Here is a 26,232-nt window from a genome sequence, read left to right as displayed (position 1 = left end):
TAAATGCACCCAAAGACTTGGCCTCCACAGCCGCTCGTGGCACCAGATTCCGCAGCTTTACCATCCTCTGACTAAAGTAATTTCTCCGCATCTCCGGTCTTAATGGACAATCCTGAAGTCATGCCTCTTGTCCTGGACCCCACCTACCATGGGAAATAAGTTTTCCATATCTAATCTGTTCAGGCCTTTTAACATTCAGAATGTTTCTATAAGATCCCCATTCATTCTCCTGAACTCCAAGGAATACAGCCCAAGAGCTGCCAGATGTTCCTCATATGGTAAACCTTTCATTCCTGGAATCATACTCGTGAATATTTTCTGAACCCTCTCCAATGTCAGTATATTCTTTCTAAAATAAGGAGCCCAGAACTGCGCACAATACTCCAAGTGTGGACTAACGAGTGCCTTATAGAGCATCAACATCACACCCTGCTCTAATATTCTATACATCTAGAAATGAGTGCAAAAATTGCATTTGCCTTCTTCACAACTGACTGAACCTGGAGGTTAACTTTTTGGGTATCCTGCACAACGCATCACAAGTCTCTTTGCATCTCTGCATTTTGAATCATCACCCCATCTAAATAATAGTCTGCCCATTTATTTATTCTACCAAAGCGCATGACCATACACTTTGCAACATTGTATTTCATTTGCCACTTCTTTGTCCATTCCCCTAAACTATCTAAGTCTCTCTGTGGGCTCTCTGTTTCCTCAACACTACACACTTCTCCACCTATCTTTGTAGCATTGGCAAATGTACCCACAAATACATTAATCCCACAGTCCAAGTCATTGACATACCTCATAAAAAGCAGCGGTCCCAACATCAATCCCTGTGAACTCCACTGGTAACTGGCAGCCAGCCAGAAAACGATCCCTTTATTCCCACTCTCTGTTTTATGCTGATAAGCCAGTGCTCCACCCATTGCCAACTAGAACCAGGGACCAGTATTTCATGATTTGAGCAAAAGATCAGAGGATTCTTTTCTGAATCTTAGTGCACCCTCAGACATTGGAATTGATTAACTGATAGTTTTTTTGGATCATATCCTTGTATGCTTTTAAGGGAAAGAGAGGGGGATAGTTTATAAGGAGGGGGTGAAATGTTTCTGTGGGCAGACAGGAACGTGGAGTTTAATATTGAAACAGGACAGCCGTGACCTTATTAAATGACAGAGCAGGTGGGAGTTGCTGAGTGGGGACTCCTGCTCCTCATTTGGATGTGGGTGTGAGCCTGTGGTGTGCTGACCAGGACTGTACACAGAGCTCCAGCTGTGATCCCACTTGTGTCTATACAATTCCACCAGAGCTCCCTCCCCTGCCATTCTGTACCTTCAGCCAACAAAAGCAAGCCTCTCATCCGCCTTTTAAACCCATCGAATGCTCCGTCCTTCTAACCTGAGGAATCATTCCACATGCTCTCCCTCTGACCCTCTATTCTTCTCCAGATTCCACAATGTACCGTCTGTCTCCTGGCCTTGTTTGGGCTCCCCACCTGCATCACCTCACCTCCCAGATTAAATTCCACCTGCCTACCTGTCCAGTCCACTGATACCTTCCTGTAGTCCTCAGCTTTCCCCCGCACTCTCACCCACATGGCCAACTACACTGGACAACAAATATTTTGCTTCCTGATTACTTTTAGGTACGTATATCTTATGGATTTGGACTGCTGATACTGAAAATCACTATGCAATGTCCCTATCACACACCATCTCTTTGAAATTTCCTATATTTTTATATTTCAATTCATAATCCAAGTCAGATTATTTGACGCCATGGTTAAGGGAGGCATTTGTGCTGGTCCACAAATCAAGCAGGCCAGCAATAACAGGCAATTCAAAGAACTTCCATTGGGACCAGAGAAAATCGCATGGAAGGCATTCAAAGAAGTTGTTGAAAATGTTCCATATTTTCCCAGGGACCAAGGAAATATTGACCAGCTGTGTTTCACTGTAACTGTTGTACTGGAAATCTGTGTCTGGATCCTGGGCTCAGTGTGGGACTGAATGTCTCTGCTGTCTGAGACTGTGGAACGAATGAGCTGTCAGTATCTCTGTGCTCAGTAACACACCTTGTGTGTGAGAGATGGAGCCACTGTTCTGTTCATTGAGACTTGGCAAGAGGGAACATTGGCGTACATTGAAGTCTTTCCTGCAGGTAGGAGAAGGAAAGTGAAAGAGGTAAAAGGCAGACACTGTGTGAAGCGACTGGTTCAGCCAGTGCCAGTGTGTGAGGCCACTCACAGGCTGCAGCTCTCAGCTTCTTCTGAGCAGCAGATGGAGGAGGCTCCAAACCAAGGAAGAGACAGACAAACCCCACCACTTCCCGGTACAGATCCGGGAGTGGAACAGAGGGATGGACACAACATTCATTTCCCATGGGATTCACCACTCAGAATACTCACTGTCCAGCAACAACAGACATTGGGAAATGTGCTAATGGGAAACTGTCTTCCCATGGTCAGGGGAGAGGAAGCTGCAATTATAGTCACCAGCAACTTCTTCCCACTCCGCCACACTCGCCATGGCCCAGTCCCAGCGCAGGAATTAATTCTCACTCCACATTCAAGCTACAAGACCTAGGCCTCTGCAACTGGATCCATGACTTCCTAACCGGAATACCACAATCTGTGCGGATTGGGATAACATTTCCACCTCACTGACAATTAACACTGACACTCCACAGGGCTGTGTCTTTATCTCACAGCTCTACTGTCTCTACACCCACAACTGTGTGGCTAGGCATAGCTCAAACAACATTTATAAATTTGCTGGTGATACAACCGCTGTTTGCAGAATTTCAGATGGTGACAATAAATCATAAATTAGGGTGAACTACCAGTTAGTGGAGTGTTGCTGCAGCAACAATCTTGCACTCAACGTCAGCAAGATCAAAACGCTGATTGTCAACTTCAGGAAAGGTGAGATGAAGGAACACAAACCAATCCTCATCAAGGGATCAGAAGTGGAGAGAGTGGACAATTGCAAGTTCCTGGGTGTCAGCATCTCTGAGGATCTAACCCGGATGCAACATATGATGCAGTTATGAAGAAGGCAAGACAGCGACTATATTTCATTAGGAGTTGGAGGAGATTTGGTTTGTCAACTAAAACACTAAATAAACTTTTACAAACGTCCAGTGGAGATCATTCTGACTGGCTGCATCTCCATCTGGTATGGGGGGGGGGGGCTTCTGAATGAGATCGAAATAAATAGCAAAAACTTGTAAAACTGGTCAACTCTACCATGGGTCCAGGCTCGGTAGTACACAACATCTTCAAGGAGCGGTGCCTCAGGAAGGCACCGATCATCATTGAGGATCGCCACCACCCAGGACATGCTCTTTTCACACTGTTACCATCGGGAAGGAGAGAGAGAATGCTGAAGGCACACACTCGGTGATTCAGGAACAGTTTCTTCCCCTCTGACACCCAAATTCTGAATTCTCAATGGGCATTGAACCCAAGAGCACTACCTAACTACTTTTTTTCTTTTAATTTATGTTTTAATTCATGTTTAACTAGATACTTTAACTTAAATATTGAATACTTAATGTAACTCAGTTTTTTCTCTATATTTATTTATCGTGGATATCATTGTACTGCTGCTGTAAAGTTAACAAATGTCACGACATATGCCGGTGATATTCAATCTGATTCTGATTAAGTTACTAATTGAGTCTGCCTCTTCCTCTCCAGCAACAACCTCCATTGCCCTCGCTCCAGAATCGATACCATTCCCTCAGCAACACACAATTCTGGAGGAACTCAGAAATCCAGGCAGCATTTATGTAAAAGAGTACATCTTTGGTATCTTAGGCCAAGATCCTATGTTTATGAGTAAAAATAAAACACATATACTGATTTAGAATAGTCCAAACACCATTCTCCCATTGTTGATAACGCTGTTTGTCCAAGACCTTCCCACATAGGAACTATTACAACCCTTTTTCCACAAAGCCCCATCATCAGCATAGAAAGCCAAACTGAACTCAGGCCCAAGATCATTAAAAAGTATACTTAACTATCAGATTAAACAATATTAAACAGATAACACTACCCTGGGAAGGGAGGTACGTTTTCTTCCGCAAACTCTGATGACCCCCCTCACTGAAAATAACCCCCCAAAACAAAAAAAAATGATACCCATTTGCAAAACCAACATGAACACCAAGCTTAATGAGTTTAGTAACAAGCCTCTCCCTCCATCGCATATCATAAAACTATTTTAATGTTCAAAAGCACTGCAACTACCAATTCTTTCAGTGTAAGAGGATTTCCAGATATCATTCCCAGTAGTACAAGGGAGTCATAGATCTCCCTTTGCAAAACCCACATTGGTAGTGACGAAGTAATTCTCTCTTATCCAAAACAATCATCAGCCTAATTACTATCATTTTCACCATTATTTTACACAGTGAGGAAGTGAGACAACAGGCCTGTAGAAACCGGACAGCATCGGATCCTTCCCAGGTTTTACAACAGGCTTTAACACAGACCTTTTCCAGTCTCCTGGGAGCATTCTTTGCTTCCAGACCTTCTTATAAAACTCAAGCAACTTCTTTTAGACTGCCTCAGGCAGATACTGGAGTACAGTATGTGATAGCTTCCCATATCCTGCCCTGGGTTGTAGTTCTTGCCCCATTGATGGCAAATTTCAATTCAGTCAACGTAAAGTCATCATCCATGGCAATCTCAAATGCCTCTTGTTTTTCACAAATCTCCCCACTGTCCACCAAGAGACTCTCTCTTCTCTTAAAACACTCATCCCCTATATTGTCTGGACTATGTGTGTTTGCAAATGTGTTTCTCAAACACTTTGCCTTTTCGTTGTCCTCTGCATCAAATTTCCATTCTCCACTAATACTGGAATCTAGTTATAACCTCTGACGCCATTCATCTTCCTCAGCATTCTCCACACCACCATCAGAGGATCATGGGACGGGAGGCCTCGGGAGAAAGAAAGGAGGAGGGGGAATCCCAGAGGATAGGCAAGGAGTATAGTGAGAGGGACAGAGGGAGAAAAAGGGAGAGAGAAAGATATATATAATAATAATAATAATAATAATAAATAAATAATGGCTGGCATGGTCCCATGAAGTCTTATATCCCTTTTGCCAATCAACTGTCCCGCTCTTGGCTCCATCCCTTCCCCTCCTGTCTTCTCCTATAATTTTGGGTCTCCCCCTCCCCTTCCCACTTTCAAATCTCTTACTATCTCTTCTTTCAGTTAGTTCTGACGAATGGTCTCGGCCCGAAACATCGACTGTACCTCTTCCTATAGATGCTGCCTGGCCTTCTGCGTTCACCGGCAATTTATTATGTGGGTTGTATAACTCTGGTCTGTTGGGGATGGCGACATTAATTTACCGGAATAAGACCTGCAGCACAGTGAGGAATGATCCGACAGAAAGCAGCTCGGGGACTGGTCGAGTCGCATGGAACTATAGAAGATGCCTCACTACTCAGTTGCTTTGCTATGTCATTGAGCGATGGTGGTATAGTGGTGAGCATAGCGGCCTTCCAAGCAGTTGACCCGGGTTCGATTCCCGGCCATCGCAGGGTGTACGGTTTCAGACTACATAACATATAAACCTCTGACATAGACACGATCTACGCAGAACTCCATTGGCCTAGTAATCGACACGCTAATTCAGGCTGTGAGTGTAATTGATTCATTAATTATCATTAATTAATTAATTAATTAATTAATCATTAATTACCTCCCTTCCCTTTCTAGATCTTTCTGTCTTTGTCTCTGGAGACAGCTTATCCACTGATGTCTACTATAAGCCTACTGACTCTCACAGCTATCTGGACTATTCCTCTTCTCACCCTGTCTCTTGCAAAAACGCCATCCCCTTCTCGCAATTCCTCCGTCTCCGCCGCATCTGCTCTCAGGATGAGGCTTTTCATTCTAGGATGAGGGAGATGTCCTCCTTTTTTAAAGAAAGAGGCTTCCCTTCCTCCACTATCAACTCTGCTTTTAAACGCATCTCCCCCATTTCACGTACATCTGCTCCCACTCCATCCTCCCGCCACCCCACTAGGAATAGGGTTCCCCTGGTCCTCACCTACCACCCCACCAGCCTCCGGGTCCAACATATTATTCTCCGTAACTTCCGCCACCTCCAACGGGATCCCACCACTAAGCACATCTTTCCCTCCCCCCCTCTCTCTGCTTTCCACAGGGATCGCTCCCTATGCGACTCCCTTGTCCATTCCGCCCCCCCATCCCTCCCCAATGATCTCCCTCCTGGCACTTATCCTTGTAAGCAGAACAAGTGCTACACATGCCCTTACACTTCCTCCCTTACCACCATTCAGGGCCCCAGACAGTCCTTCCAGGTGAGGTGACACTTCACCTGTGAGTCGGCTGGGGTGATATACTGCGTCTGGTGCTTCCGATATGGCCTTTTATATATTGGCGAGACCCGATGCAGACTGGGAGGCGCTTTGCTGAACACCTACACTCTGTCCGCCAGAGAAAGCAGGATCTCCCAGTGGCCACACATTTTAATTCCATATCCCATTCCCATTCTGCCATGTCTATCCACGGCCTCCTCTACTGTAAAGGTGAAGCCACACTCAGGTTGGAGGAACAACACCTTATATTCCATCTGGGTAGCTTCGACTTCTCTAACTTCCGCTAGGCCCCACCTCCCCCTCGTAGCCCATCTGTTACTTATTTTTTATACACACATTCTTTCTCTCACTCTGCTTTTTCTCCCTCTGTCCCTCTGAATATACCCCTTGCCCATCCTCTGGGTTCCCCACCCCCCTTGTCTTTCTTCCCGGACCTCCTGTCCCATGATCCTCTCGTATCCCTTTTGCCAATCACCTGTCCAGCTCTTGGCTCCATCCCTCCCCCTCCTGTCTTCTCCTATCATTTTGGATCTCCCCCTCCCCCTCCCACTTTCAAATCTCTTACTCACTCTTCCTTCAGTTAGTCCTGACGAAGGGTCTCAGCCTGAAACGTCGACTGTGCCTCTTCCTAGAGATGCTGCCTGGCCTGCTGTGTTCACCAGTAACTTTGATGTGTGTTGCATTAATTATCATTCACTGGTTGTGAATCAGAGTTGGAATTCACATCTGTCAAGAGTTTCTTGTTAAATCCTGTTCTGACTCTATTCCAGATTCTACAAGAATGGACTCTTCACAGGAAGGATCGGCAGGATTTGTAAAGTGTTGCCTGATTAAAGTGTTTGAGCTTGTTTGCCTTCATTGGAATATCAGAGACTGAGAGGAAACTTGACCAAATTATCAGAATCAGAATCCTTTATTATCGTCAAGGATGTGGACACATACAGGGAATTTGATGCCGGTTTCCCTGAGCTCTTGCTGCACAGAATCAAAAAGCAAACAAGACAATAGTGCAAATAACCGTGAACTGTATACAATGAGGTGCTGAATACCAGTGTATGTACAGGTGGACTTGGTTTATAATAGACTAAAATTCAAGTGTTCATAAGACTGATGGCATATGGAAAGAAACTGTTCTTGTACCTACGTGTCCTGGCATACAGTGATCTAAAGCGCCTACCAGAAGGAAGGAGTTGGAACAGGTGATGTCCAGGGTGTGGTGGGTCTACAGTGATGCTGCTTGCTTGCTTCCTGACTCTATGAGAGACATAGACTGGGCAGATAGTCAGAATTGGATTCCCAGGGTAGGGATTTGAAATTCCAGCGGGAATGAATTTAAGGTAGGAGAGAGTTTAAAGATGTGCAGGTCACGTTTTTAGACAGAGTGGGGTGGGTGCTTTGAACGGGCTGCCAGGTTCAGAGACGGAAGGGTGTACGATGTTTTTAGTGTGGAGTGACATTGATCGAGGCACAAAGAGAAAATCTACAGATGATGGAAATCCAAGCAACACAGAAAATGTTAGAGGAACTCAGCAGGCCAGGCAGCATCTGTGGGAAAAAATACAGTCGACGTTTCGGGCCGAGTCCCTTCATGCGGACTGGAGCAAAACCCGATGAGGAATCAGAGTTAGACAGTGAGGGGAGGAAGAAGCACGAGGTGATAGGTGAAACTGGCGGGGGGAGGGGGCGGCTGGTAAATTAAAGACCTGAAACTTTGATTGGTGAAAGAGATACTGGGCTGGAGGACAGGGAAGGAGAGGAGGCCATGAAAGAAAGAGAAGGGGGCGGAACACCAGAGGGAGGTGATGGGCAGGTAACAGATAAAGTCAGATAGGGAAAAGAGAATGGGGCTTCATGAAGGAGGGGACATTTCTGAAAGTTTGAGAAATCGATGTTCATGCCATCAGGTTGGAAGCTGCCCAGGCGGAATATAATGTTTTGCTCTTCCACCCTGAGCGTGGCTTCATCGCAACAATACTGGAGGCCATGGGCTGCCATGTCGGAATTGGAATGGGAAGTGGAATTAAAATGGGTGGCCACTGGGAGATCTCGCTTGTTCTGGTGGAGGAAGTGTAGGTGCTCGGCGATGTAGTCTCCCAATCTGTGTCAGGTCTCACGGATATACAGGAGGCCGCACTGGGAGCACTGGATGCAGTCGATGACCCTAAAGGACTCACAGCTGAAGTGTCGCCTTACCTGGAAGGATTGCTTGGGGCCCTGAATAGTACTGAGGGCGGAGGTGTAGGGACAGGTGTAACACTTGTTTCACTTGCAAGGATAGTGCCAGGGCAGAGATCAGTGGGAGGGATGGACACACATGGGAGTTTGGTGGTGGGATCCCGCCGGAGATGGTGGAAATTACAGAGAATTGTGTGCTGGAGGCGGAGGCTGGGGTGGGGGAGGTAGGTGAGGACAAGACAAACCCTCTGCCCAGGGGAGGGAGCGAGGATGCGGTGGGGGCAGACGTGAGCAAAATGGAAGAGATTCTGTTGAGAGCAGCTTTCATGGTGGAGGAAGGGAAGCCCCTTTCTTTGAAAAAAGACGATATCCCCTTTGTTCTTGAATGAAACGCTGTATCCTGAGGGCAGATGCGGCGGAGACGGAGGAATTGAGAGAAGGGGCTGGCATTTTTACATGTAACGGGGTGGGAAGCGGTATAGTCCAGGAAGCTGTGAGGGTCTGTGTGGTTATAATAGACATCAGTAGACAAGCTGTCTTCAGAGATAGAGACAGAGAGATGGAGAAAACGGAGGGAGCTGTCGGATATGGGACAGGTAAACTTTTGGGCAGGGTGGAAGTTGCAGACAAAGCTGATGAAGTGGATGAGTTCCACATGGGCGCAGAAAGAGGTAGCAATGTCGTCATTTATATAGTTTAGTGAAAGTTAGGGAGCGACACCAGTGTAGGCTTGGAACATAGACTGTTCCACGTAGCCGACACACAGAGAGGCACAGCTGGGACCCATGCCGGTGTCCATGGCTCACTTTGTGTTTAAAGGAAGTGGGAGGACAAGTTCCGCCAGACAGAGGTGAATGGTGGCGGAGGGGAGCTGGTTGGGTCTGGTTTCCCGATGAAAGCGCAGAGATTTGAGACCTTCCTGGTGCGGGGGTGGGTTGTTTGCTGGACGTTTATAGGGATTGGACATCCACAGTGAAAATAAAATGACGGGGAGCCTATGTTGGATGAAAACAATTAGACGCCAACTGAATGATCCAAAATTTAATCAAGCCCACGACATTAGACCCGGCAAGTCCGTTAGTTCCAAAGATGTCGCTCGAGGAAACATGCACTTATGGTCAAAGAGATTGGTGAAGGAGTATGTAACTTACACACTCCTGACAAAAATATACCATGCGCCTTGGGTACTGTACTATCTCTTTTCCCTTCTTCTATCCGGCTGAAGGTACAAGACAGCACGTAGTACAGGCTCGTGGATAGCTTCAACTCCGCCGTTATGTCTATTGGATGGTGCCCGAGACGATAAGATGGAGCCTTGACCTCACAATCTACCCGTTATGATGCGGCACCTGATTGTTTACCCGCACTGTGCTGTCTCTGTCGCAGTTACATTTCATTCTGCATTCTGTTATTGCTTAACATTGTTCTTTCTCAATACGTTGTGTAATGATTTGATCTCTAGAAATAGTGTGAAAGAGAAGCTTTTAAAAAACATTTTAATTCCCACTGAAGTTAACGCTGCAGTCGCAGGGTCTCCGCACAGCACAGCGTTACCCAGCTGGCAATATAACACTCTGCAAAAACTGCCGGGTCACCAGCGTCCCTGGGTGGGCTCGAACCACCAACCTTTCGGTTAACAGCCGAACGCGCTGACCGATTGCGCCACAGAGACAGACTGGAAAATGGAGACTATGAATGGTCTATTCCGGGGTTGGAAGATGGTGACTGACAATTGATGCTGTGAGCCGGCTTTTCACATATCACATTCACAACATTGGAATTAAACTTGAACTTCCACCAACGGCAGCTGACACCGCGGCTTACCCGGAATTCCAAAGGCTGAAATAAAAGGATACTAAACGTCTTCTATCGCCAGATGACTGGATACACCATTTCAGTGAGAGTCTGTGATTTCTCTTGTTCGTGAATTCACAGCTCCGTTAGACACTCTGAGCTGATGCATTAAAAACGGCCTCGATTCAAACAGGGCATCAATCTCCAGCGATACGGTCAAACACTTCACTAATTTTCTTAGTGACGGCACGTGAACAAACACTTCAATTAAACACCATTGTGTCTGATGTAACCATTGGACGATTGAAGACCAATACATCACAATTCTCGGGCATTACTTCAGCAGAGTCTTTGGTGGCAATGAGACCGGTAGATTTAATGTTAAACGCCAGATTTGTCACGGAAGAGCTACTTTTACAGATTTCATTGTCTATTGTTTGATAATTATTGCACTACAAATGGAGACCAGCGACACTGAACGACCCATATCTCGTGTCCCTGCAGTTTCCGATGTTGAACTGTCCTTCAGTCCTGTAACTCCCTCCTGGTCGCACACACAAAAGTCTGGAAACACAGATACGAAGAAAAATGTAAGAGAGAAAACAAGGTCGGGATAGAAACCGACAAATAACGACGTTCTTGATGTACAAGCACGAAAAATGTGCAGATGCTGCAAATATAAGGCAATACCCAGACAGTCCGCTGAGTTCTTCCAGCATTTTGTCTGTGATATTGCTGATATAACAGATTTTATGATCATCTCAAATCTGAGAAAGGTCAAAGGAAATTGTCTTGAGCCGGAGGGCGGTGAGTCCGTGGAATTCTTTGCTGTCGACGGCGATTGGGCCCGAGTCACTCGGTATATTTAACGCGGAGGGTGGTAGTTACTTGCTCAGTAAGGAAGTCAAAGACTGGGGAGAGAAGGCGTGAGAATGGAGTTGATGAGGATAATAACTCAGCCAAGATGGAATGGGGCAGACTGACTCTGCTGCCTTCCCTTACGGTCTTATGACCGTATCCCATCAGCGCCTGGGTTCAAGTGTACAGAGTTGTTCGCACTTCTGTTTATGTTTTCTCAACGTGGTATTTATTGTTCTGTGCTTAGCAGTCTGCATTTCACAGGTGGTGTAGAAAACTGCAAAAAATACAGCTTGATACAATCATTTGCAGGTTGACTGTGTGGTTAAGACGGCATACGATGTATTTACCTTCACCAACCGTGGGATTGAGTTCAGGAGCCGACAGGTAATGTTACAGCTATATAGGACCCTGATCAGACCCCACTTGGAGTACTGTGCTCAGTTCTGGTCACCTCACTCCAGGAAGGATTGGAAACCATAGAAAGGATGCAGAGGAGATTTACAGGGATGTTGCCTGGATTGCGGAGCGTGCCTTATGAGAATAGGTTGAGAGAACTCGGTCTTTTGTCCTCGGAGCCACGGGGGATGAGAGGTGACCTGATGGAGTTGTATAAGATGATGTGAGGCATTGATCCTGTGGATAGTCAGAGGCTTTTTCCCAGGACTGAAAAGGCTCACAGGAGAGGGCACAGTGTTAAGGTGCTTGGAAGTAGGTACAGATGGGAAGTCAGGAGTAAGTTTTTTTTTTACGCAGAGTGGTGAGTGCGTGGAACTGGCTGCCGGCGACGGTGGCGGAGGCGGATGCAATAGGGTATTTTAATAGACTCTCGGATAGGTACATGGAGCTTAGAAAAATAAAAGGCCTCTACTCGTTGGAATTTAGAAGAATGAGGGAGGATCTCATTGAAACCTATCGAATATTGAAAAACCTATAAAGAGTGGATGTGGAGAGTATGTCAGCCCAGCTTCTATGACCCTGACGTTGATGTTGAGCCGAATCGCCGTGGAACATACTGATGAGTTCCTTTGAAAAATGTCCTCCTGTCTCCCAGGCTGAGTGTCGCGGCTGTCATGGTCGAGGGATTAGGGCGGTAGACCAGAAGTTCATTAAAGTTTCAGCGGGCATGTTCCGTTGCGGAGGGAATAACCCGTGTCCACGTAATTTCAAATTATTTTATTCCGTCGCCCAAAGAGTTAATTTTGTCGGTGTTTCCTGATAAAACTGTAAAATAAAGAAAAGAAAACGATGTATTTTGTTGCGCTGTATAGCGCTTGTTATGAATTCAGGGCGTTCATTGGAAAAGCCATGGATTGAGTGACTCTGGTCACTCTAAACATGCGGATGATCATCTGTCGCCAACGTGGACTGATCTGCTTTCCTATTGAGCCGTACATCTTTAGAATTGGTCCCGACTCCTGATCTTGTGTCTCGGTGAGTTTGCAAAGGAATGGGATTATACCAGAGAGTATCGGCTCTCCTGACCCGACAAACCTTAGGACGTTCTGCTCCATCCCCTCGGTCGTTAAAGATATCTTTCCTCAGGCAGGCAGGAGAGCGGGGTTGTTTGGGTCTACCTTCCTCAGGCGGCGATAGAGGCCACAGGAGGAAAGAGTCTATTTCGGGTCAATTCAGCTGCAGCTCTGCCGCTGTCCATTGATATTTATGCCGAAGAACAGCCCGGAGACAAAGAGAGAGAACGCGGTAGAGACACGGTGGAAGATGAACAGAATGTGTGACAGCAGGGCCACTGAAACTGGGTTCAGTAAATAATGTGAAACACATTCATTGCTGACATGTCGTGAACGAGGTCTCCTAATGTGTCGGAGCACAGGCAGCACAGAGATAATATCAGGAAGGGGCAGCAAATACGAGAAGAAAAGCAGAGAGAAAGGTGCGAAATAAATCAACAAAGAACAGATAAGAAAAGAAACATTTATAAAGGAAGCCCTCCACTGGAGCTTAGAAAACTAGATGGCAATGGGTAACCCTAGGTAATTTGTAAGTTAAGGACGTGTTCGGCACAGCATTGTGGGCCGAAGGGCCTGTATTGTGCTGTAGGTTTTCTGTGTCTCTATGAAATGATGTGACGTCAGCAAAGAATCGACAAATGAAAATGAAGAGAAGAATGAGCAACGTCCACGACGGAGCAGCGCGTCACCACGTTCAGACAACAGCAGAGAGGCGCAGCGGCAGCGTGCTGGGCCCATGGGCGTCCATTCGGCCGATGGATTGACGATTGTTTCCATGGAGAGCTCTGGAGGTGACGGAGGTCATATCAAATTAACCCGGGCCTATCAGGATAGTCGAAAACTGTCCGGACGTGTGCAAACTTAGAGAACATCACACGGAGAACTTCATGCGGATGTTTTTGGAAACTGGAACCCATGCCTGAGTGGCTGGTGAGGCAGGTGCCCCTCACAACATTAGAGAATTGTCTGGGCGACCACCTGAATCATCAAGACACTGAAGGCAACAGCTAGTAAGCGAGCTGTTCTCTGGTGTGATCGGTAGTTGATTGTCAACACGGACATTGTGGGCCGAAAGGTCTGTTTTAGGGTCGCATGATTCTGTGAATCTATATTACATTTGTGTATCACAATAAAGAGTTTTATTTACTCTAGTAATGGGGGAGGGGATGAGAGAGATCCCATTGTGTATAAATAGACGGAGTGTGTGGTGAGCAGACTGACCGCACTCAGCGTGAACACATCATCCGACATGTTTTGATGTGTCCTAGTTGGCTGTGGGAATCTGATTTAGAGTGAGAGCAGGAAGCTGCACTGATCGGTTCACCGGGGAAAATGTGAGGGACAGCACTTCAATCCTTGATCCACTGGCCAGCCCAGGGTGAATAACAATTTTACACTCACTCGTCGATTTAAATAATTTCGGGAATTCGTACGCGAGTTGTCAGGGTTGGACCACTCGGACGCTAGAAGTGTATGACTGTGGTTCGAGCTGTTTTCTGAACGTGGTCACTGTGATTCCTCACTCTGGTGCAGTTCCTGTTATGTCCGGTTGAGGTCGCCATCCTCCAACAGACCGGAGATACACAACACCCAGTGTTTCAATGAAGTGGGAGTGATCGCTTCAGAATTCGATTAGGCGACATATCGTTTCCCGCTTGTCGCACTAAAAAAAACAGAAATATAAATATATAACTGTGATTAAAAATGTTCATTCCAACAACACGGATTTGGGCTCGAATGAGAGCACTTCCCTTCGCTAATCCTTGGACACAACAGGTGACTGAATCGCTGGAGCAAACTGAGACACTGCTGTGGGAGGGACACGAGTGAAAGGCTCCAGTATTACAGCTGAGAAACATTAAGGTAATTCTGTTCACCCTCCTGTCCTCTTAAATGTGCATGACATGCGCTATTAACTGCAATTCCTCGTTAGTATAGTGGTTAGTATCCCCGCCTGTCACGCGGGAGACGGGGTTCAATTCCCCGACGGGGAGAGATGAATTTTACTACATTATTCAACGGGAATATTGAATTCAAAGGAGAAATAAAAGCGGACAAAGAATTGTGTTTACGTTAATTTGGGCATTGGGAAGGATGGAATTGCTCGGGCTGCTGCTGTGAGCCTTCCGAGAAGAAAGTGATGTTACTGTCAACCTCTTTCCTCAAGTATCCCCTGAGAATCTATATCTCAGCACCGTTCTTTGTTACTTGTTCGTTGTTACACAGAGTCCATCATTCCGGGCATATTAATCCGGGGCTTCTGTTGTCGACTATGAATTCCCGCATGGTCCCACCACAGTAGTAAGGTAACTAACCAATATCGGTCCAGACGAAATGTGCCGGTCGGAAACGTCGACTGTTTACTCTTTTCCATCGATTTACTTGGTCTGCTGAGTTCCTTCAGTATTCTGTGTGTGTTGCTTGGATTTCCAGCATCTGCAGATTTCTCTTCTTTGTGACCAATATTAAGTGTCACCCTGGAACACATCGATTGCATCCTCATCTTGTTTTGGTGTGCAAAATGGCTCCAGTCCCCTGCTGTGCAAAGGGAAACTCTGCTCTTCAAAGACCTTTCTTCCCTGGGTTGACTGCACACTATCTGTGAACTATCCTTGCCAAGGCGCTACATTAATTTGACTTGCTGTAACATCCACACTCCCCACTTCCCTTTGCGTCCTGTAAAGGACCACATGAATTGTGGATGCAGCTGAATTGCACGGAAAAGTCGAGTCTCCCCAGTGATCCTGTCATCGTCTGTCTGCAGAGTGGGATTGCTGAACGATAGGAGGCAGCTGTCCTTCGGGTCCTCTCTCCACAGAGTGCTCTCAGTAAGAAACTTAAACAAGTTTCAACACCAGCAGGAATATAAACCCCCTTGCCCACTGTACACTGGAGTTGCACAAACTTCCTGGCAGAGAATGAGGCTAATCAGAAGGGTTCCAAAGCTGATGATAGAGTCGTATGTAACTCCTGCCCAAACTTCTTCACTTTAACAGCTTCTAACGGGATCTGCACGGATAAAATCGACGATGTTTTGCATTATTTCAGTCCAATAATGACACAAGTTCCTCCCCTCTCGGCCAACAGGAAGTTTAATGCTGTTCAGATTTGAAAGGCCATGATGCAGCTTGCTGCCACTTTGTTAGAAATGTCTTTGATGACCAGACTTGTATCATGTAGCACTACAGCAGTGTTGTTAGCCGATCACTGCAACACTGGGGTCATACTGATGTTCTCACGATCCCGTCTGGTAGGTCCCCAGAACAGGAACACTGCAATCCAGTAACAATCATCAGTCTCCTTCGTGCTTCAATGCTGGCAGGTGTTAGTATTTTCTGCTACAGACTCCAAATATCAATAAATATTTGACAGCTTTTGTTCAGGACAAAGGCTCAATTTAAAGGCAAAGGGGATACCCTTGGCAAACAGCAGTAGGCCTGCCATCCTATACTGTAAGTGCCATTAACAGAAGTTATAGGATCACTGATGACATGGACATTGCACGTACTGTTACCTAAATCTGTTCTCATTACCTGGTAGTTGCAGTAACAGACTTCACCCTCATCCTCATGAAGCAGCTTCAGAGCTGAGGATTTATGCAGTCCATGATGAGAAGTTTGTTGCCATCGTTCAAAGCAGTTTCATTGGCAAGTGTGATTTCTCTGGGCAGTGCGGTCCAGTGCTCCCTTCACAGCTCTAATCTTCTTATCAAAGTGGTAAACAGAATCAAACTCAGTACAATTGAGGGGTAGAGATTGCACTGTTAACCCACCTTCTGAATGTCTGGGCCCCCTACAGCACACTCAACAACTCGACCATTTAGTCCCAACGTGCATTCATAACTAAGGGTCATGTTGTTTGAATGGAACAGGAGCTGTGCTGCCTCGCCTGTGACATGAAGCGCACAAACCACATACCCACTAACATTTCTCCCAGTATCGGATCAGGAGAAGAAGCTGTCAATGCCAAACCCTGACATGCGGGCTTACATCAGGTGCTATTTTACAATGGGCAGAATTACAATTGTACAGATTCTACAGTACAGTTTGGGAAAGGATGATTTAGAGTAAGCTTCATAGTCTGTGGTGGTGATGGCGATAGAGGCTGAAACTGACTGTTATCAAAGTTGCCTTGGCGCTGAGGGTATCTTTAAGTTCAGTGGCCAGGCTGTCTCCATCTTTTACCCCTACTGTGTCCACCGCCAACATCCCCATGTTTGTTAAAGTGAATCAAAGAAAAGCAAAACCCATACAGTTAGAATAGCTTTTTCTAAACAATGCTATACACTTTTCAAAACAAAAAATAATACCAGTCACAAGTGGGTGACAAGTCAAAAGCATGTAAAGCAGGTAATGTTGAAAGTAAGAGTTAAACTGTAAACAGATGTTAATCTCGCAATGATCAAAAACAATGTGGTTACTGTTATTTTTATTAAATATAAAACAGAATACAAGTTAAAATAACGTTCAAATTAAGAAATAATTAATCAAATTAATAAAATAACGGGCAACTGTCACATTATTTTTATACAACGGTGAATATTAATGAGACAATGGTAGAGCAGTCCAGGGAGTCTCCAGTCCTCACACAAATATTATCCATTCCCTTAACAGTTTGAATCACTTGATTTCATCTGGAATTATTGTAAACCACTCAGAATTTTACTTACCTCTTTTCATCTGAAACAAGTAACAGTCTGCATTTTATTTAACCTGGGCTAATTTACTCATCATTTACAATAACATTCATTACGATGGAGTAAATCCGTGAACTTCTGAAATATTTTGCTTGTCTACTTTATAAATTCACTAACGTGCTCATCTGCTTTTTGTGCAATACTGTCTATCATATGTCACTGTGGAGTGTGAAGGAAACACTTCAATATAACACACCATTTTAGTTCAGAGTGCATAAAAGTCTCCATATTGCTCATTCTCCCATCGTGCTAGTGAGAGGTTTACACCTGCCTCGGCGAGTACTCAGGAGACACGACTGGGGTGGGCTTTGTTGTAACCGTACCTGTGGGAGGCTGAGGTACAGCAGGTTCCTACTACTTCCTACTCAGACATTGGTACGAGTTGTGTCTTGTTACACACTGAGGTAGACCCAATTACATTTTCCTGTTCTTTCTGAGGCTTTTTTCTCTAAATTTATTTCATCTTCTTTGCTCTTACTATGAGAAGCAATCAATTATTTTTGCATTTCGCTCCAGGTGAACACCACAGGGCAGCTGAAAGTTTCCTCACACCTTTCTCCTTATATCTGTACTTCTGCAAGCGCTCCCTTCTTCCATTCCACCCACTTCTCAACACACTTCATTCTGTCTGCTCCATAATGTGTGAACACACAGGCCACCGGAGTTCTCTTAGATGTCCAGGACAGTGACTCTCAGGTGACCATTCAGACACATAATCAGGGCACTCACTCATACTTCAGAATTCCCTTTCTTTCGTGCATCATGGGATCAAATCCACCCCAAGGCATAAGCATCATGACCAATGAGATTCCATCCCGGAGGTGGCAAATCCCACAAAAGGTAGTGGATTCGGCCCTGTATATCACGGGTAAAACACTCACAACCACTGAGCACATCTACATGAAACATTACCGTAGGAAAGCAGCGTCCATCGTCAAAGATCCTCACCACCCAGGCAATGCTCTTTTCTCACTGCTGCCATCAGGTAGAAGGTACAGGTACCTCAGGACTCGCAACACCTGGTTCAAGAACAGTTACTACCCCTCAACCATCAGGGTCTTGAACAAAAGGGGATAGATACACTCATGTCAGGACACTTTTAAGGGCTCTGTAATATTGTTATTTCATGCTCGTTATTTATTTTTATTTATTTTTCTGCATTTGCACTGTTTGTTTACAATTTATAGTTTCTCATATTTACAGTTCACAGTAGGTTCTATAGATTTGCTTAGAATTCCCGCAGAAAAGAATCTCAGGGTTGTTTGTGGTGACATGAATCTACTGTGAGAATAGATTTTACTTTGAACTAGATGGTGATATATGCGGACTGTGATAACAACTTACTTTGGGTTAAGATTTTGGCTTTGACAATATTTTTCCGTGACGCACTTTTTTCATGAAGGGGTCAGTGATCTAGTTCCAACGTTTTTTTTAACTAAAATTATAAAAGATTATCCACACAAAAATATGCCAATTACAAACATTAAATATGTATAAGATCGAAGTGTCAATGAAAATATTTCTGTTTATAACACACTCAGGTCCCGTGGGTGGGGAGGGAGTCACCGATCCCGGAAATCTCCGTCTGTACCCACTGTTTACAATGGTGGCAAGTTTTCCAGCGGCTCCATTGATTGACAGCTCCCTCTGGGCTGTGCACTCACAGTCACGTGACACCAAGATTTTAACCAACTCGTGACGCGATGACGTCACAGAGGTCCAGCCTCACCGACGTCGTTTCCTGGGGAACGGTAAATCCGGGCTGGGGGGTCGGGACTATGGCGAGTTGGTGTTGGGCTCTGCTGTGGGAATCCGCCTCTCCTCTTCCAGCCCGCGGAACAGTGAGTGTCTGTCAGCGCCTCACTGCACCGGCTCTCTGCCTCAGGTACAATATTTAAAACATATTTGCACAGTCACATGGATGGGAAAGGTTGAGAGGGATTCGGGCCTAATGCAGGCAGATGGGCCGAGTTCAGGTCGACAACTTGGTCGGCGGGGATGAGTTGTACCGAAGGGACTGTTTCATTTCTGTATAAACCAGTGACTCTGTTTTGGGAGTTAATTCCGGATGCCAGCTCTTCTCAGTGTGAAATATTTACCCCTCAGATCCCCTTTGAATCTGTCTTTAAACAGTTTTGTCCAACTCTAATGAGAGGCAGTTCTTTGGCTGACAAGGCAAGCAGAACACACAACCCTGTCTACCTGTGATGCCACATACAGGGAACTGTGTAATAATATTAGAGGCACATGCACAGGGGCTTCAGTGAGCAAGGCCCAGAGGGATATGAAGCTAATGCAGGAAAGTGGGATTAGTACAGCTGTGCATGATGGGCCAGAGGGTCTGTTTCTATCCTGTACAACCCTGACCACAGCAGTCCTCCACTGCCGTGGGGTTTGTCACCTTCATTCTCAGCTGTGAGCTTGTTCCACTGAACCCCTTACCCTCTGAGAAGACATTTGCACCCTCCCACTGTGACCAAGCTGTCAGACATCTCTCCTAATATCACCCAGAGTACTTCACCAAATTCCCATATAAAAGTACTGTTATCGGTACACAGGGAATGGGAGTATTTCGGTAGCCTTTTGAAGGGGTTGGTTCAGTATTTGACCATTAATACATTTGGCCAACAAAATTCCATGGTACTGGGTTCTGAATGTTTTAGCTGAGTCCATCCTGAAGTTCTGTGTTTCAGGTTCCCACTGCACTTTCACAGTCAGTGGTTTCTGCATGTCCATAGTGACCATTGAGAATCTGTCCCCACTAACTCAGCACTTGGTCTGTCTCCTACCCTGCCTTGGTGATTCAAATGCTCATCCAGATGGTCCTTAAATACCAGCCTGCATCACCCCTTCAGACTGTGTTCCAGATTGTAACCTCCCTCTGGGGAGAAAGGAAACATAGAAAACCTACAGCACAATGCAGGCCCTTCGGCCCACAAAGTTGTGCCAAACATGTAGCAACCTTTGAAATTACTAGGGTTACCCACAGCCCTCTATCTTTCTAAGCTCCGTGTATCTATCCAAACGTCTCTTAAAAGACCCTATCGTATCAGCCTCCACCACCATTGCTGGCAGCCCATTCCATACACTCACCACTCTCTGCGTTTAAAATAAAGAAAAAAAAACAACAACAACTTAACCTGACATCTCCTCTGTACCTACTCCCAAGCACCTTAAACCTGTGCCCTCTTGTGGCAGCCAATTCAACCCTGGGAAAAAGCCTCTGACTATCCACACAGTCAATGCCTCCCATCATCTTATACACCTCTATCAGGTCACCTCTCATCCTCTGTCGCTCCAAGGAGAAAAGGCCGAGCTCATTCTACCTATTCTCATAAGGCATGCTCCCCAATCCAGGTAACATCCTTGTAATTCTCCTCTGCACCTTTCTGTGGTTTCCACATCCTTCCTGTAGTGAGGTGACCAGAACTGAGCACAGTCCTCCAAGTGGGTCTGACCAAGGTCCTATCGAGCTGCAACATTGCCTCTCAGCTCCTCAGTTCAATTCCACGATTGATGAAGGCCAATGAAGCGTATGCCTTCTTTACCACAGAGTCAACCTGCGCAGCTGCTTTGAACGTCCTATGGACTCTGACCCCAAGATCCCTCAGGTCCTCTACACTGCCTTGGTCTTACCATTAATACTATATGCTGTCATCATATTTGACCTACCAAAATGAACCACTTCACACTTATCTGGGTTGAACTCCATCTGCCACTTCTCAGCCCAGTTTTGCATCCTATCAGTGTCCCGCTGTAACCTCTGACAGCCCTCCACACTATCCACAGCACCCCAACCTTTGTGTCATCAGCAAACTTACTAACCCATCCCTCCACATCCTCATCCAGGTCATTTATAAAAATCACAAAAAGTAAGGGTCCCAGAACAGATCCCTGAGGCACACCACTGGTCACCGACCTCCATGCAGAATATGACCCGTTTACAGCCACGCTTTGCCTTCTGTGGGCAAGCCAGTTCTGGATCCGCAAAACATTGTCCCCTTGGATCCCATGCCTCCTTACTTTCTCAATAAGCCTTGCATGGGGTACCTTATCAAATACCTTGCTGAAATCCATATGCACTACATCTACTGCTCTCCCTTCATCAATGTGTTCAGTCACATCCTCAAAAAATTCAATCAGGCTTGTAAGGCACAACCTGCCCTTGACAAAGCTATGCTGACTATTCCTAATCATATTATACCTCTCCAAATGTTCATAAATCCTGCCTCTCACGATCTTCTTCATCAGCTTACCAACCACTGAAGTAAGACTCCCTGGTCAATAATTTCCTGGGCTATCTCTACTCCCTTTCTTGAATGAGGGAACAACATCCTCAGTCCTCCGGAACCTCTCCTGTCCCCATTGATGATGCAAAGATCATCGCCAGAGGCTCAGCAATCTCCTCCCTCGCCTCCCGCAGTATCTTGGGGTACATAGCCTCTGGTCCCGGCCTCTTATCCAACCTGATGCTTTCCAAAAGCTCCAGCACATACTCTTTCTTAATATCTACATGCTCAAGCTTTTCAGTCCACTGCAAGTCATCACTAAAATCATCAAGATCCTTTTCTATAGTGAATATTGAAGTAATGTATTCATTAAGTACCTCTGCTATTTCCGCCGGTTCCATACACACTTCCCCACTGTCACACTTGATAGGTCCTATTCTTTCACGTCTTATCCTCTTTGCTCTTCACATACTTGTAGAATGCCTTGGAGTTTTCCTTAATCCTGCCCGCCAAGGCCTTCTCATGGCCCCTTCTGGCTCTCCTAATTTCCTTCTTAAGCTCCTTCCTGTTAGCCTGACAATCTTCTAGATCTCTAACAGTACCTAGCTCTCTTAACCTTTTGTAAGCTTTTCTTTTCTTCTTGACTAGATTTACTACAGCCTTTGTACACCGCAGTTCCTGTACCCTACCATAACTTCCCTGTCTCATTGGAACGTACCTATGCAGAACTTCACACGAATATCCCCTGAACATTTGCCACATTTCTTCCGTACCTTTCCCTGAGAACATCTGTTCCCAATTTAAGCTTCCAGGTTTCTGCCTGACAGCCTCATAATTCCCCTTACTCCAATTAAACACTTTTCTAACTTGTCTGTTCCTATCTCTCCCAATGCTATTGTAAAGGAAATAGAATTATGATCACTATGTCCAAAATGCTCTCCCACTGAGAGATCTGACACCTGACCAGGTTCATTTCCCAATACCAAATCAAGTACAGTCTCTCCTCTTGTAGGCTTATCTACACATTATGTCAAGAAACCTTCCTGAACACACCTAACAAACTCCACCCTATCTAAACCCCTTGCTCGGGGGAGATGCCAATCGATATTTGGGAAATTAAAATCTCCCACCGCAACAACTCTTATTATTACACGCTTCCAGGATCTGTTCCCCTATCTGCTCCTCGATATCCCTGTTACTATTGGGTGGCCTATGCAAACCACCCAGTAGAGTAATTGACCCCTTCCTGTTCCTAACCTCCACCCACAGAGACTCTGTAGACAATCCTCCCACGACGTCCTCCTTTTCTGCAGGCATGACACTATCTCTGATCAACAGTGCCACGCCCCACCTGTTTTGCCTTCCTCTCTGTCCTTCCTGAAACATCTAAAACCCGGCACTTGAAGTAACCATTCCTGTCCCTGAGCCATCCAAGTCTCTGTAATGGCCACCACATCATAGCTCCAAGTAGTGATACGTGCTCTAAGCTCATCTGCTTTGTTCACAATACTCCTTGTGTTAAAATAGACACATCTCAAACCGTTGGTCTGAGCATGTACCTTCTCTATCACTTGCCTGTCCTCCCTCACGCACCGTCTCCAAGCTTTCTCTATTTGTGAGCCAACCGCCTCTTCCTCAGTCTCTTCAGTTCAGTCCCCACCCCCCAACAGTTCTAGTTTAAACTCTCCCCAGTAGCAAACCTCCCCGCCAAGATATTGGTCCCCGTGGGATTCAAGTGCAACTCGTTCTTTTTGTCCAGGTCACATCTGCCCCAAAAGAGGTCTCAATGATCCAGAAATCTCAATCCCTGCCCCCTGCTTCAATCCCTCAGCCACTCATTTATCCTCCAGCTCATTCTATTCCTATACTCACTGTCCCGTGGCATAGGCAGTAATCCCGAGATTACTACCTTTGCTCTCCTGCTTCTCATCTTCCTTCCTAACTCCCTGTGGACTGTTTTCAGGACCTCTTCCCTTTTCCTACCTATGTCAGTGGTACCAATATGTACCACGAGCTCTGGCTGTTCTCCACTCCACTGCAGGATATTTTGGACGTGATCTGAAACTTCCCGGACCCTGGCATCTAGGAGGCAAACTACCATCCGTGTTTCTTTCCTGCATCCACAGAATCGCCTAACTGAAGAGTCCCCTATCACTGCTGCCTTTCTCTTCCTTTACCTACCCTTCTGAGCCACACGGCCAGACTCTGTGTCAGAGGCACGGCCACTGTTGCTTCCCCCAGGTAGGCTATCTCACCCCTCCCCCCCCAACAGTACTCAAACAGGAGTACTTATTGTTCAGGGGGACAGCCACAGGGGTACTCGCTGGTACCTGACTCTTCCCCTTCCCTCTCCTGACTATTAATCAGTTGTCTGTCTCCTGTGGTCCCGGTGTGACTTCCTGCCAAAAACTCCCTTCTATCACCTCCTCGCTCTCCCTGACCAGACAAAGGTCAACGAGCTGCAACTCCCGTTCCCTAACACAGTCCCTTAGGAGCCGCAGCTCAACACACCGGGTGTGGATATTGCCATCCAGGAGGCTGGGAGACTGCAGAACTTTCCACATCTGACACCGAGCACAGAACACCGGCCTCACACACTGAATTCCTTTCCGCAATTAACGCAGGTAAACCTACCTCACCTCATTACCACCTATGCCCGTTTAGCCAAAGCCCTCTCACTCTGCTGCCCGCTGGATATGGCGGTCTTCTTTTTAACCTTTTCCCGCTGTACTGGCTGATGTCACGTGCCTGTGCAGTCTTGCCTCTCTTTACTCCGAGTAGTAAAATACCTTTGCTCCAGAAATCCTGAGCCGTTCCACTCGCAGCCTTGTGCTTTTCCTCTTCCTCTTTAAACCACACATTTCTCTCGTTAAACTTCTGTTGCACACACCTCATAATTGTCTATATTAAATTCCATCTGCCATTTTAACAGCTGGACAATGTCCCATATCAATATTTGCTAGCCTTCCTTGCTGTCCAGTACACCCCTAATCTTGGTGTTGTCTGCAAACTTGCTGATCCAGTTTACCACATTCTCATCCAGATCATTAATACAGACGGAAAACAACAATGGACCCAGCACTGGGAAGTTTAACCAGGACAGGATGTACACAGTGAATGACAGGTTCCTGAGAAGTGTTCATGAACAGAGACTTTGTGTGTTTCTGTCTCCACCACCTCCCCTGGCAGGTCATTCAGGAGACCATCACTGATCCTTATCCCTCTCAAACCCCCCTCCCATTCCTCCCACAATCAAGAGCATCCACATTAGATATACCCAGTGAATTGGCCACAGCCGTCTGTGGGGATGAATTCAGAGTCAGAACCAGAATCAGGTTTATTACCACCGGCGTGTGTCATGAAATTTGTTAATGTAGCAGCAGCAGTTCAATGCCGTACATGATAATATAGAAAGAATAAATAAATTACAGTATGTGTGTGTATGGATATGTTTATTTTGTAGATTGAAAACTGTGCAAAAACAGAAATAACATATATAGAATACATCTATAGCAGTTTTGTCTCTTTTAAATTGAGAAATCAAATATCTTCAAACTCCTGATGAAACATATCCGCTGTCTTGCCTTCTTTATACTGTAGCTGCATTGATATGTTGGGACCAGTTTAGGTGCTCAGAGATATTGATATCCAGGAACTTGAAATTATTCACTCTCTCCACTTCTGATCCCTCTCTGAGGATTGGTTTGTGTTCTGTCATCTTACCTTTCCTTCAATCAGCTCTTTTGTCGCACTGACATTAAGCACAAGGTAGTTGCTGCGACACCACTCAGCTAGCTGGTATATCTTGCTCCTGTAAGTCCTCTCCTCTCCATATGAGATTGTACCAGCAACGGTTGTATCCAGCATATTTATGGATGGCTTTTGAGCTACGCTTAGTCACATAGTCATGGGTAGAGGGGGAGTGGAGCAGTCGGCTAAGCACAATCCCTGAGGTGCACCAGTGTCAGTGTTGATTGTCAGCAAGGAGGAGATATTAATCTGAATTTGAATTGAATTTATTTCTTGTATCCTTCATGTACATGAGTAAAAATCTTTGTTACATCTCTGTCTAAATGTGCAATTTACAATCACAGTAATTTATATTAATTTATAATAAATAGAACAGCCAATGTAACATAGAAATACACTCAAATCAGTGTGAGTTAATCAGTCTGCTGGCCTGGTGGAAGAAGCTGTCCCGGAGCCTGTGTGTCCTGGCTTTTATGCTGCGGTCCTGTTTCCCGGATGGTTGCAGCTGGAATAGATCGTGGTTGGGGTGACTCAGGTCCCCAGTGATCCTTCAGGCCCTTTTCTCACACCTTTTGTTGTAAGTGTCCTCAGTCATGGGAAGTTCACAACTACAGATGCGCTGGGCTGTCTGCACCACTCTCTGTAGAGTCCTGCGATTAACGGAGATGCAGTTTCCATACCAGACAGTGATGCAGCCATTCAGGATGTTCTCAATTTTGCCCCTGTAGAAAGTTGTAAGGATTTGGGGGCTCATAGCAAACTTCCTCAACCGTCTGAGGTGAAAGCGGCGCTGTTGTGCCTTTTTCACCACACAGCTGGTGTGTGCGGACTGCGTGAAATCCTCGGGTATGCTGATGCTGAGGAACTTAAAGCTGTTTACCGTCTCAA

At 45.8% G+C, this 26,232-nt stretch overlaps 1 protein-coding gene and 3 non-coding genes across 4 annotated transcripts in view; 2 read left to right on the top strand and 2 right to left on the bottom strand.

Moving 5' to 3' along the window:
- The window catches only part of LOC140188910 (uncharacterized), an 838,801-nt gene that overhangs the window by 198,715 nt on the left and 613,854 nt on the right, over positions 1-26,232 (bottom strand). The window lies entirely within an intron of this gene.
- On the top strand, positions 5,494-5,565 carry trnag-ucc (transfer RNA glycine (anticodon UCC)). Its single transcript has one exon. It is a non-coding gene; the product is annotated as a tRNA-Gly (tRNA).
- On the bottom strand, positions 10,144-10,217 carry trnan-guu (transfer RNA asparagine (anticodon GUU)). The gene has a single exon. It is a non-coding gene; the product is annotated as a tRNA-Asn (tRNA).
- Positions 14,593-14,663, top strand: trnad-guc (transfer RNA aspartic acid (anticodon GUC)). The gene has a single exon. It is a non-coding gene; the product is annotated as a tRNA-Asp (tRNA).

Source organism: Mobula birostris, chromosome 28 (genome assembly GCF_030028105.1).
Source record: "Mobula birostris isolate sMobBir1 chromosome 28, sMobBir1.hap1, whole genome shotgun sequence".
NCBI lineage: Eukaryota > Metazoa > Chordata > Chondrichthyes > Myliobatiformes > Myliobatidae > Mobula > Mobula birostris.
Note: the sequence above shows the minus strand (reverse complement) of the source record. Positions and strands in the feature narration are given on the sequence as shown.